Source organism: Varanus komodoensis, unplaced genomic scaffold (genome assembly GCF_004798865.1).
Source record: "Varanus komodoensis strain SLA01 unplaced genomic scaffold, ASM479886v1 scaffold6_2, whole genome shotgun sequence".
Lineage (NCBI taxonomy): Eukaryota > Metazoa > Chordata > Lepidosauria > Squamata > Varanidae > Varanus > Varanus komodoensis.
In genome coordinates, this window is record NW_025336346.1 from 23,134,711 (window position 1) to 23,146,759 (window position 12,049).

The 12,049-nt window shown below is 43.8% G+C and overlaps 1 protein-coding gene across 10 annotated transcripts in view; it reads left to right on the plus strand.

The window, feature by feature from the left end:
* Positions 1 to 8,513: 8,513 nt before the first annotated feature.
* Positions 8,514 to 12,049, plus strand: part of TMCC1 (transmembrane and coiled-coil domain family 1) — a 135,355-nt gene continuing 131,819 nt past the window's right edge. For 4 of the 10 annotated variants that reach the window (XM_044451387.1, XM_044451388.1, XM_044451396.1 and 1 more), the window contains exons 1-2: positions 8,514 to 8,717; positions 10,980 to 11,054. The gene's annotated coding sequence lies outside the window, so the exon portion shown is untranslated. Of the gene's footprint in view, positions 8,718 to 10,979; positions 11,055 to 11,914; positions 12,007 to 12,049 lie in introns of those variants that run through there. The other 6 variants (XM_044451393.1, XM_044451392.1, XM_044451397.1 and 3 more) reach the window with 3 other exon arrangements.

Consider the following 12,049-nt stretch of genomic DNA (forward strand, 5'->3'; position numbering starts at 1 on the left):
TTAAAAGCCTGTGGTGGTTTCCAGGTGTGCATCACTTTTGTGTGGATCCTTCATGGATTGAGAATGTGTTCTTATGCTGTCACTCCCCCTCTGGAAAACAACCTTGGAAGTCCAAGGAATCATTGCAAGGGTGTCTAAACCAACATCATGGGTCAACATGAAGGAATAAAGGCTCGTTCAGATTATACCTAGACCTCAGGAATGTCAACAGGACACTCACACAACAATACTTCTCAGTTCCTGTGATGGAACATGTGCAGAGGAACCTTGCTGGGGAAAAGTATCTTGGATGAGAAGGATGGCTATTGGCAGGAAGCCCTAGACAAGGAGTCTGCAGAATTATGTGCTTTCCACATTCCATAGGGGAAGTACCACTTCAACAAGTTCCTTTGGCATCAAGTCAGCCAGTGAGGTCTTTCAACAAAGAATTATGGGGAATTGGGGACATTCCTGGCATTCACATCATTGCAGATTGCATGATCATTGCAGCATCCAGCAAATAACAAGATAATCCAGAAGGCCCTTCACAGAGCACAGAAAAGGGCAAAGTTAAGGAACATGTGTTTGATAGTATCTGGACACTTTAACAATGTTGTGCAGCCAGCTGACAGCAAGGTGGAAGGAATTGTCAGACTACCTCCTCCTGAAGACAAAGGACTCCAAAGGGTTCTGAGCACCGTCCAATACTTGGCCCATTACTTATCCAATGAGTCCAGTCTGACAGTTTTTCTTAGGACTCCTTTACAGCATGATGTCAATTGGCAATGAGGGTCTGAATACCAGACAGCTCCTGATGGACTCAAGCCAGCCTTCACAAAGGCACCAATCCTGTAGAATTTTAAGTTCAAGAAGAGTCTAGGGCAGTGGTGGCGAACCTATGGCACACATGCTACAGCGGGCACGGAGAGCCCTCTCTGTCGGCATGCAAGCCAAGTCGCCGCAGCATTGCCCCAGCAGCCGAGCATCAGCAATTTCTCAAAGGACTGCAAAATCTTCATCCTTCTATTAGGCCGGTTATGCCCACATGGAGTCTTTCGGTTGTCCTTCAGGCACTTACAAGACCACCGTTTGAGCCCTTAGCGACTGTCGATATGTGTCTCGTGTCATGGAAGATGGCCTTCCTCGTTGCAGTGACATCAGCTCGTAGAGCCAGTGAACTTTGTGCTTTTCGAATTGATCTGCCTTATCTCAACTTCCATAAGGAAAAGGTGGGTCTAAGGTTGGATCCGGTTTTTTTGCCTAAAGTTGCCACACCGTTCCACCTGAATCAAGAGAGTGTGTTGCCTGCCTTCTTTCCGTCGTTGTCGAACCTGATCAAAAGGTTCTTGCATACCTTGGATGTACGACGATGCTTGGCTTTCTATAGATCACGCACAGAGTCTCTTAGACGCTCTAATAGACTTTTTGTAAAGTACTCTCAACAGGACCAAGGATCACCTGTTTCATCTCAGAGACTGTCGAAGTGGATTGTTCAAACCATTTTGTTAGTGTACCAGCTTGCAAAGATGGACTTACCTGTTGTTCCAAGGGGTCATTCCACTAGAGCGGTGGCAGCTTCCTCCACGTTTGCCGTGGGTGTCCCAATCCAGGAGGTCTGCAAGGTCGCAACTTGGGCTACTCCCTGTACTTTTGCAAAGCACTATCGCCTTGATGTGCGTGCCAGAAGAGACTGTTCCTTCGGGAGGGCTGTTCTTTCTGCTGTTCTTCAATGACGACACCGCCCACCACCATCTCTGGTAAGCATGCTATTTACCCATATGTGTGATGCACAGAGGCCATGACGAAGAAAAGCAGGTTGCTTACCTGTAACTGATGTTCTTCGAGTGGCCATCTGTGCATTCACACAACCCACCCGCCGGCCCCCCTCGGTGTCGGTGAGTGGTTTTCTTCATCGGTACCATATGATACTGCTTCGGTACCTCATACTTTATTATATCATCGGTACCGTGGTTGACTACGGCGGTACCTGATAAGTTGTTATGCCATCTTCTTCCATAAGTTGGTGAACGTTCGGTCTCCAAAGACTGGAGAAAATGGCGGACACTCCGCTCTATATATACTACCGAGGAGGAGGGGAGCGGAGTTTTCCCGCCAAAACTGTTAGCTTTCAATCTTTCTGGCTTAGGCACTGCACAGGTGCAGCACCCATACGTGTGAATGCACAGATGGCCACTCGAAGAACATCAGTTACAGGTAAGCAACCTGCTTTTTTATTGCATTGTTTGCACTTTGCGATAATAAGTGGGTTTTGGGTTGCAGTTTGGGCACTCGGTCTCTAAAAGGTTCATCATCACTGGTCTAGGGGCTTAGGCTGATGCTTCCAAGAATGATTCAGAGCATGCTTATTCCATTGTATTCATATTGTTTCAGTGCTCCCCCACCCCCAAGTATGCACTAATCTTTCCAAGGAGGCCTGCCTGGCTTCCTCTACTCTCAGGCATTTGACATTAAAAGGGTATTCAATTATGTCCTGGATTTTCTATTGTTGATTGTTTAAAATTACCTAGTGCACACACTCTCTCTGTGCATCTATGCCTGCATGCAGTCTGCTTATATGTAAGTGCTTTTATAATATACATAATATTGCATTTTTAAGGTTAGTGCTCAGAAAGCTCCAGCTATTGGGCTGCATATAACTGTAGTTAATGAAATGAAATGAACATGAAACTTCCACTTACAAGTTTATATAGAAAACAAAAACAGTGAGTAGCTGTCAATGAGGCCTTTCCTTTCTCAGTGCCTTGCTGGAAAGATGGAGAACATTTTTCAAATCAGGGTTCCACAAGTGACTAAAAATGATATTATGTTGAACATTTTTCACTGGAAACTGTTCCTGCTTTGGATTTGATATTTGGAATTGCCAGCTATGGTGTAACGAGAAACTCTGTTCAAATACCATCTGAGGCAAACAGAATCTGAGTCATCACCTTCCGTGCACAAATGAGGCTGGTTGGAGGCTTTGAATCCATATCCCATCTGTTCTCCAGTGATGGTTTCTATAGTGATTAATGACCAGCAAAGAAAACGTTGGTTTATTTAAACATACTTTTTCAGTGCAACACACTGAGTGTCATCATCCTTTTTAGATTATTAGAGTGACAGATTCTAATCAACCTAATGATTACATCTTACACAAACCAGTGTTCCTGTAGATACTTGAAGGACTTTATTATTATTGCCATCAAGCTTTTATTGAGTTTATTTTTCTTGCTTTAACTGTTTCAAATTTTGCATATTGGCATTTCATGTTTTATATATTCTATTCTATGCATATTTGATGTCATTGATTTTTACTATTGTACTTATGTTTATGAATTCCTGTGACCACCCAGAAAGCCTTGGCTTTTGGGCACTATAGAGATGAAATTAATAGGCATAGTTGGGCACCTGCCAAGGGCTTACATCCCAGCAGGGACCCAAATGCCACCCGTGTGGTTGGTCCTCCAGCTGTGCAACCTGCTTGTTCACCTGCCTCTCACTTTGACCCAGCCAGTGATAGTGATGAGAAGGAAGAGCACAGATGCCAGTGCCTACTCGCTTAGTGGCTGTCACCGTGTCACATAAGCAAGTGCTACAATTGATAAGAAAGTACAGGAGGAATTAGTGGCATTGGTGCCAAGAAAGTAGAGGGGTCCCACCAAGTGTATCTTGCCCAAGGATCCCTAGAAACCTGAAGCAGACACTGCCATCAATGCACATGGGGTTGGATCCCACCTTTATTATTTGGTGGGAGCAGATCCTGAGCAAATTCCACTCAGAATGTTCATACTGGGGGAAGAAAAGAGAAGGTAATCCTCAGAATTCCCACCCACCCACTGCTTCCCAGCCCTCTGGATGATCTCTGTCTGTCTGTCTGTCTTTTTTTGTGTATAATGCATTCTTGGGGAAGGAAAGAATGAACAAATGAGCAGTGCAATTATTCCATTGGACCAGAAACCTCCTGCAGAAAAAAGAAACCCCTCTGCCTGCTGGAGGCTTATGCCATGGTTCTGTACAGGCTTTCAAAAGTGAATAGAACAGCTTCCCACTCCTAGGTGAGTAGGGCTTCTATATACACGGCGATTCAGCCACAGCTCTTGATACTGTGGTAACAGTTGGTTTCCTAGTAACTACTACTGCAAGAAACATAGCCCCACAATAGACCAGATACTTTGCAAGTAGAAGGCTCAAGAAGCAAGTAATAGGAAAGACCTCTTCTGGAAATCCTAGAGAGCTGATTTCCATCAGAAGAGATAGCAGTGAGATGGACAAAGTCAACTACACATAAGGCAGTCTCCATTGTTCCTAACACTGTATGGAGAAGCAAAATTGGGGCTGGCTTTCACACCAGGATGGATGCTATTGCATGAATTCCTTCCTATGTAACTCTCTTTGCAGGTGGGTTTTAGCATGTCATTTGATAATATTAGCTGGTTCTTAGTTAGGATTGTGCTACTTTGATTAGTACGATTGTGAAGAGTTTACTTATTTGAAAGCACCACCACATGAAGCCATGTGCCATAACAAAGCTTACTATCTCTAAAAGAAGGCCTGAAAGACTCATATTCTTTCAAAGATGGTGAGTATGGGTGTGAAAGAGCCCCTAGTGCATGGATGACACATAGCTTTCCCTGTCTTCCTCCCTGGTCTTTAGTCTAATCCCCTTTCACTTCCTGCTATCCAGAAGAGTGCACAGCAGCTGAAAAGGCTGGGTGAAAGGACCAAGGAAGAAATTTGCGAAAGAAGCTGCAGCAGTCTCATCACTTGCTTACTGACTCAATAGTTAAACTTGCATACTGGCAGTCTAGGTCAGTCACAGAGCAGGTGATTTCCTTATGGAATGACCACCAGCATCTGATTGGCCACTGTGAGAAACAGGATGCTAATGGTGTGATCCAGCAGGGCTGTTCTTACAAACAATCATAAACAATCAAAGCCAGGCCAAGACCTTTCTGAAAGGCAGTTACCGCAAATCCAGTAATCCTGTGTATTTCTCTTTTCAAGAAAAGCTGATAAAGTGCACATGGCCCAAAGATTTATATGGGAAAAATGAATTAGCCAGATCCAAGGAATGGCTTCCACTTTCCACTGAAATACAACCCCTCCCTCCCCACTGCTGATACACTAATTGTATCAGACAAAGATCAAGGGCACTCTTTCCCCATATCAAATTGGCTTCCCCTCAAAGGGGTGTAGTTGTCTAAAAATACACAGGACCAGTCACACTGGATAAATATCAAAGGCCCAAGAGACTACTTGCTGTTATATCACTACTAGATGTATTTCAAAAGGTTCTAGGAACAAACCTACATATTCTGTGATTATACAAATGAATATCTTCTACTTTTCCACATGCCTGAATGACAGCTGATGCACAGTACTAACACAATTGCAAGAAAAATGTGTAGCGTTTCAAGGTGTATAAAAACATGTTTTCCCCCACTTCTTAGCTTGGCATAGAAAATCAGAAGGGTTATGTTCTCTCAGATCACTTGGGGCTTTCAGAAGCATCTACATGTGGTAGTTGATGACCATATTGTGAGGGCAAAGTAAGGAAGAAATATCGGTTATCAACTGATAAATTCAAGAAAACAGTTTCAGTTGTACTGTTTTCTCCAGAAATGGAAGAAAAGCTTGGTTACAGCTCAACATAGTGAATTAGATAAAAGGACTCTTGACACAAATGAATGAGGGAAGGAGAAATTGAGAAAATTGAGAAATGTGAAGCAAAGTCATAAATGTTTTGTAGCCACTGAGAACCTGGTTAGGATCATGCCATACATGACATGCAGTATAGAAATTTTTGAAAATAAATATATACAAGTTATTAGCTTGCCTGTGATTTGGCCTCAAATGTCAGTTATTCTCCATGCACCATTCCTCTCAATAGACGAAACTTTAGGTTAACCTAGTGTTAGGTTCATTAAACCTTGTCAATGAACAACAAAATCAATTTCCTAAGGACGTTAACTTGGTTCATTTGCAAGTTGTATACAACTAGCATATTGCAGGAACCTGGATTTGTTGAAGTATTCTGTTTTTATTACACTTGCCACAAAAATAGGCTCCCTAAAAAGACTGCAATGCTAGAACAGTTCAGAAGTGAGGACTAGCACCAAGCTATGAGCAACCCAATATGGACCCCAGCATACTACTCTCTTTCAAAAAGGTCTAAGGCTGAACTGAGGCCTGCTTCTTAGGAAGAAAATCAAGGTTGCCTAGCAACCATTTTCACCTTAAGCTCTACTGTGAAATGAAACCTGCTTATCCATTCAAACCAGGATGTGGAAACAGGAATCTTACACCACAACATTCCAAGGCCAAGTGAACTTAATGTGGAGGTGTTCTGCCACACCTAGTGTCATATCAGTGTCCATGCTGCCAAGTTAATTTGAACAACTTTGGGTACCTGTATATTTTGACAGTGCAAGGCTTCATTATGAAATGTGCATAAATCCCTGCATATGGAGTGGCATATCTTGATGGCAGGCTACCTGCTCTGGCAGAACTACCTTTCTAAACAAGGGGCAGATTTCCTCACTCTCTCGGGCCATTGAGCCATGATCTACAGCCAACATTTTCTGCTGTGAAGATGCCAGTATTTGTCCTGGTTTTCATAATACGTTTAATGTAGCTGTAAAGATTCTGTACCTGTATCAAATACCTCCTCTGGAATTTGTACAAGATACAGTATTGCAGATATGCTATATGTGGTGGTGCCAGATGACCAGAGGACAGCGAAGATGCAATCAGTTATGGGAAGAAGTGAACTACATTTCATTCCTAGTCCCCTCAGATGATCCAGTAAGAGACTATGGTTGATAGTATTGAGAGCCACTGAGAGATCCAGCAGAACCAATGGGGGCACACTGCCCCCATCAAGTCTGAGCTGTAGATCATCCACTAGAGTGACCAAAGCAGTTCCAGTTCTGTATCCCACTTTGACACCAGTTTGAGATGGGTCCAGAAAGTGATGGCACCATGCAAAACTACATCAGTATTTACTATAACTTGCTTATATTCATTACATGTCAACATTTTGAACTCAAGGGTGAGGGGAAACCATTTTAAGTAACCTTGGCAGAGTTTCAGAGATCAGAGGCAAAACGTGTACAGCTTCCATTTCCCATCTTTCCCAGGAAATACATGATATCCTAAAAAAATGGCTTGGAAAGCTAATTTCTAAACTATCTAATCCCACCAACTTCCCAAGTTCTAGTAGATCGGGGAAATTGATGTAGCAAGCCACAAAGCTTGGAGATTATGCATTGCATTACTATTGCAAACTGTTTTCCCCATCCACCCCAGAACGCGGTTTCTTGGAATTTCAGGATCTGTACAAAATATGTGCCTATACTGCATCATTCCATCTGATTCTTTGTGACTGGTAAGATGAACTGGTTTGGCTTTCTTGAAAGGTGGCACTCCAAGGTGTTTTCAAAGGGTGTTTTGTTTTTTGTCAGAACAGATACTGGAACATGATTTCTGTAGCCAGATGTAAAATACGGCTTGAGTTTCATCTGGTCTAGTAAGGCTTGTGAATTTCTTTTGTTTGTATACTTCGGAAGTTAACCTGTCGGCCCATTTTTATGCAATGCCGCTTATTGCCCAGAAGACTGTAGCATGTGCTTTTTGTGGGTATTTTGTGGCTTATCGCATTCATCCTAACCAGTCACATGTTGCTGGTGGATTGGGCTTGGCTAGCTTAGACCGATAAAAGTGCAATAGCTGATGGATTTCAGCCCTTAATTATTCTCCTCGGGTGTCCCTAACACACTCGACCGTTTGTGGCATTAAGTTCTATAAAAAAAGGGCCCGTTCTGCCTTTACAACATCCTAGAGAAAGCCAGGAGGATAGGCATGTAATCAAATTCGGTGACGATCCTTTGTAACGTTGAGCACGTGCCCGCGAAAGCTGAGCACAAGAAAGGGCCGAAGGTGCATTTCTAGGATTCGACTTGAGTGCTATTTACTGGTACAGGCAGAGTGTAAATTGGATGAATCGGTAAGTAATAGGATCACGGACATAACACCAGCGTGCAAGCTGCTGCAGAAGAAAATATACCTGGGGGGCGGGGATAGGGACAGCCAGTGTTGACATTTAAGAAATGATATCCTAAAACAGAGGTTAAACAAAATAAAATACAAACTAGAGGATTGGGGAGAGCGATGAATAGGGAGGGATCCTAGCGAGCCCAAAACAAAAAAATATGCCATGTGTGCGTCCCTGACAGAAAATCGCTTGCCCACCCGCCGGCAGTCGAACACGTGGGCTTGGCACGCAACGAAGCGTGCGCCTCCCGCTCTGCAACCGTGGGAAAGAGGAAGCACGTCGGCCGCTCTCCTCGCCGCAGAAGACGAAGCCTCCGCAGGGAGCCGGGCGGGCCCCGCCCCCCGCCCCCCGCCGCCGCCGCCGCCGCCGCGCCGCCAATGGCGCGAGGGGGAGGGCGGGGCCAGCCGCTCGAACGGCTCCCCACGCCGCCCCTCCCCCTCGCGACGCGCTGAAGTGGCTCGCGGTGACGTGCGCGGAGAGTTTCTGAGTGTGGGTGTGCGGCTTGCGCAATAACGCGGCGTCGTCCCCTTGGCCGAGAGGCGGCAGCGGGGGAGGCCGGAGGCCAAGGAGGGTTGGCGGCGGTGGCGGCGCCGCCGGGAGCCGGGGCATGGAGGAGCGGCAGCCCCCGCCGCCACCAGCGCCGCAGGAGTCGCTGGGGCGTCGCCTCCCCCGACTCCCTCAGCCGGTAAGTGGCCGAGGCTAGCAGCTTTCTTCTCCCCTCAGCGCCTCCGTGCCTGGGCAGCCTCCAGGGCCCTGCTGCCCTCGCAGGGGCACGCGGGGCCCTTCCCTCTCCCCGGTGTCGCCTCCCTTCGCCAGTTGGCCGGTTCCCGTGTTGCCTACCTGTTCCCCGCTTCTCTCTTCCTCATCCCCGACATCATGTGGCTCTTCCGGACGGGCCCCTCTCGTTCCCTCAAAACTCCGGGGCAGGCTGGCGCCTTGCTGTGTCCCCCTCCTCCGCCCGCGCGCGCGCGCTCGTAGCGTCATCGGCTTCTGAGTAGGGGGCGAACCTCTTCCCCGAAATTCACCATGGCGGAAAAATAGTCGCCGAGAGTTTGCATCCTCCTTACTTCTTTTTCTTCTTGGTGGTATTCGGGCTGTTTCTGAGACTGCGTAAATTTTTGCATTCTACAGCCTTCTCTAATCTGATGTCCTCCGGATGTTTTGGACTTCAGCTCCCATCAGCTCCAGGCAGCATGGCCAGTGATCAGGAATGCTGGGAGTTGTAGTCCTAAACATCCGAAGCCTGGCCATATTGCATAGGTTGTGAAACAGCACTGTGTCATGTTTTTGATGAATAATACAGCAAAATCCTGTGTGGTGTTTTGAATGGGCTCTTATAAGTGTCACCCTTCCTTCCCCCTTTTCCTAGAAATCTTGCTTTCTAGCATAATCCCATACCAAGAGTAAACAAATAGAGAGGAAGGCATGAGGGGAAGCTGTATTTGTTAGGTAATACAGAAGACTGTCCTTGGTAGTGTGGCTGTCCCATTTCAGTTGTTGGTCAATATTTCAACAACATTGTGTTGAGTTCTTCTGAGTCCTGCTGAGTTCTTCTTCGTGTGTGTCTTTATTATTTGTGTTTCTGCATTATACATGAAGTTAGTAGCAGATACCTTAATAAAATACTGGCACATCCTTTCTCTCATTTATGAATTAGAGAAGCAGTAGAATGGATAGGATTGTAGGAAGAGGAATGGACTTCGAGATTACAATGCAGGTACGTTTTAATCTGAGTGGGAGGAAGGACTATACAGCATTATTGGTATTACAGATGCTGGAAATAACTTGCAGAGAATGGAGCCTTCTAAATCAAGCATCTATCCAAAGCATTTTTAGATAGTTTGAATTATCAACAGCATATAGCTGTGCCTCTTGCATTTGCAATTTAGGTGTGTTGGTGATGTGGAAGTCCTTAGCATCTGTCTTGATGCTTCTTGGGGTGAATTGCTCTTTCCTACTCTACTGTTGCCCAGAGTACAATGACTTATTAGGCAAACAAATAGTGTAATTTAAAATATCTGTTTTCTTTCTAATTTTCTTTTGTTTCTCTTGTCATGAAAGTAATCTTTTCTATTAAAATTAATGAAGGGTTTTAAATAATCCTGATAGAATTTTAATAGATTTGCAGTTTTGCCAGCAATCATAGAATTTCATCAGAAAATACATTTACATGGAAGACAGCTTTTTAAAAATGATGGGTTTGGTGATAGCATGCTGGATGGTCACTTCTGAAGGAAATAGTTGGTATTTTACTGGTATTGGAAATTAAAGTCATTCCACAGTAAACTTCATTATATGTCAGTTAAAAGGATTGGAAACAATTCTTGAGAACTGCCTAGTTCAAATGCATAGCTGCCTGTTTAGTAAGATTTTTTTTACATAAGCGTATGATGGTTTCTTCTAGATTTCCTTTAGATTTGGAACTCAGAACTGTAGCTTTCCTATGCTGGCAGAGCTCCTCTTCTTTTGCAGAGCTTTAAATACTTTAATGTGATCTGGTTGGCATTATATAACTGAACTTAAGAGAAGCAAGCAGTAGCATACTACTCATGTTAAGCAAAATTAACAGCTATGAATTCCATAAATTGAAACACTGAATTAAAATTCCTGTTGGCAGTGAATTTGCTTGAAGTTCTTCTGATTCTCAGTGTCTGTTTTACTCATCAGTCAAAATGGAACTGGTGAACTATACTGTGCTTTAGTTGTGGGGAAAATAATGTAAAATGTCAGTTTAAAAAAACTACCTTTGTTGCATTTTCTGGATTCTGGATGTTTTCTGTTGATTTACTTTGGATGGAATGGGGATAAGTTATAGTCTATGCAACTTACCAGAAAAAAAAACCAACAGCAGCAGCAACAGGAAAAATTAACATGTTTGTTTTCCACAATCAAGGAAAAAAATTGGCTTTCCCCCTATAATACTTTTGATGTGATTGTTCTCTTTTAGGAGGAAGGTAAGAGTCCCAGTCTTGCACGAGTCAAACAACATAAACAACATCAACAAACAACATAAAATGGAAGGGTATGATCCTGTTAAAAAGCTAAAGTTAAAAGTACTCATTGGACCAGTTTATGCAACACAGCTAACATATCAGGGGTTATTTAACCCATGATGTGCTGTGGTGTATGTTGGGTATGCTTGACTGCCATTTTGAATGTGCAGCCCCTGATTGGAGCAATTGGGGGTTATATAGTGTTGGGTAAACCCAGCAATGCTGGGTTTACCCAACACTAGAGTTAATCTTCACCTAATCCTACTACTAATTGAGGTTTATTTAATCCTAAAACAATTGGTGATAGGCAAGTTTACCCAACAAAGAATAACCTTTGATGCCCCTGCTCAGGAGTTGCACATTCAGAATAATGGCTATATGCATCCAGTGCATGTCATGGCTCATCACAGATTATTTAACCCACAATAAACTACCAGGGTGCATTTAAGAAACTTAGTCATGTTAAATGCATGGCATTTGTTTTGCTTTACTGTTTAAAAAGAGAGAGTAATGGTGTTCTTTTTGGGTGGTTTCGGAGTAGAATTTAACCCTTTCCCCTGTGCTGTGGTTCTTCATATTAAAATTTAATCCCCTTATTATAAAAATTGAATCCATTGTGGGATTTGCATCCCAGCAAATTGTGGGTTAATTAAGCTACTGTTTGCCACCATGACATGTAATGATGCTGGGTATCAGGTGCTTAGAGGAAATTTCCTTCATACTGTCTTTGTGGAGTTCTTAGAGGTATTTAGTTAGCTGCTGTGGAAACAGAATGTTCTACTGCTTGGTTTTTTGGTCTGGTCCAGGAGGTTTGTCTTATTCATAATGAAACATACTTGATAAAAGCATTCTGCTTTGCTTATACAGTTTCCAACCACATACCTATGGGAAGCCCACAACAGGACATGACTGTAATAATACCCTGCTGGTTTTGTTCTCCAGCAACTGGTATGCAGAGACATGCTACCTCTAATGCTGGAGGTAATATATAACCATCATTATTAGTAGACATTAATAGTTTTGT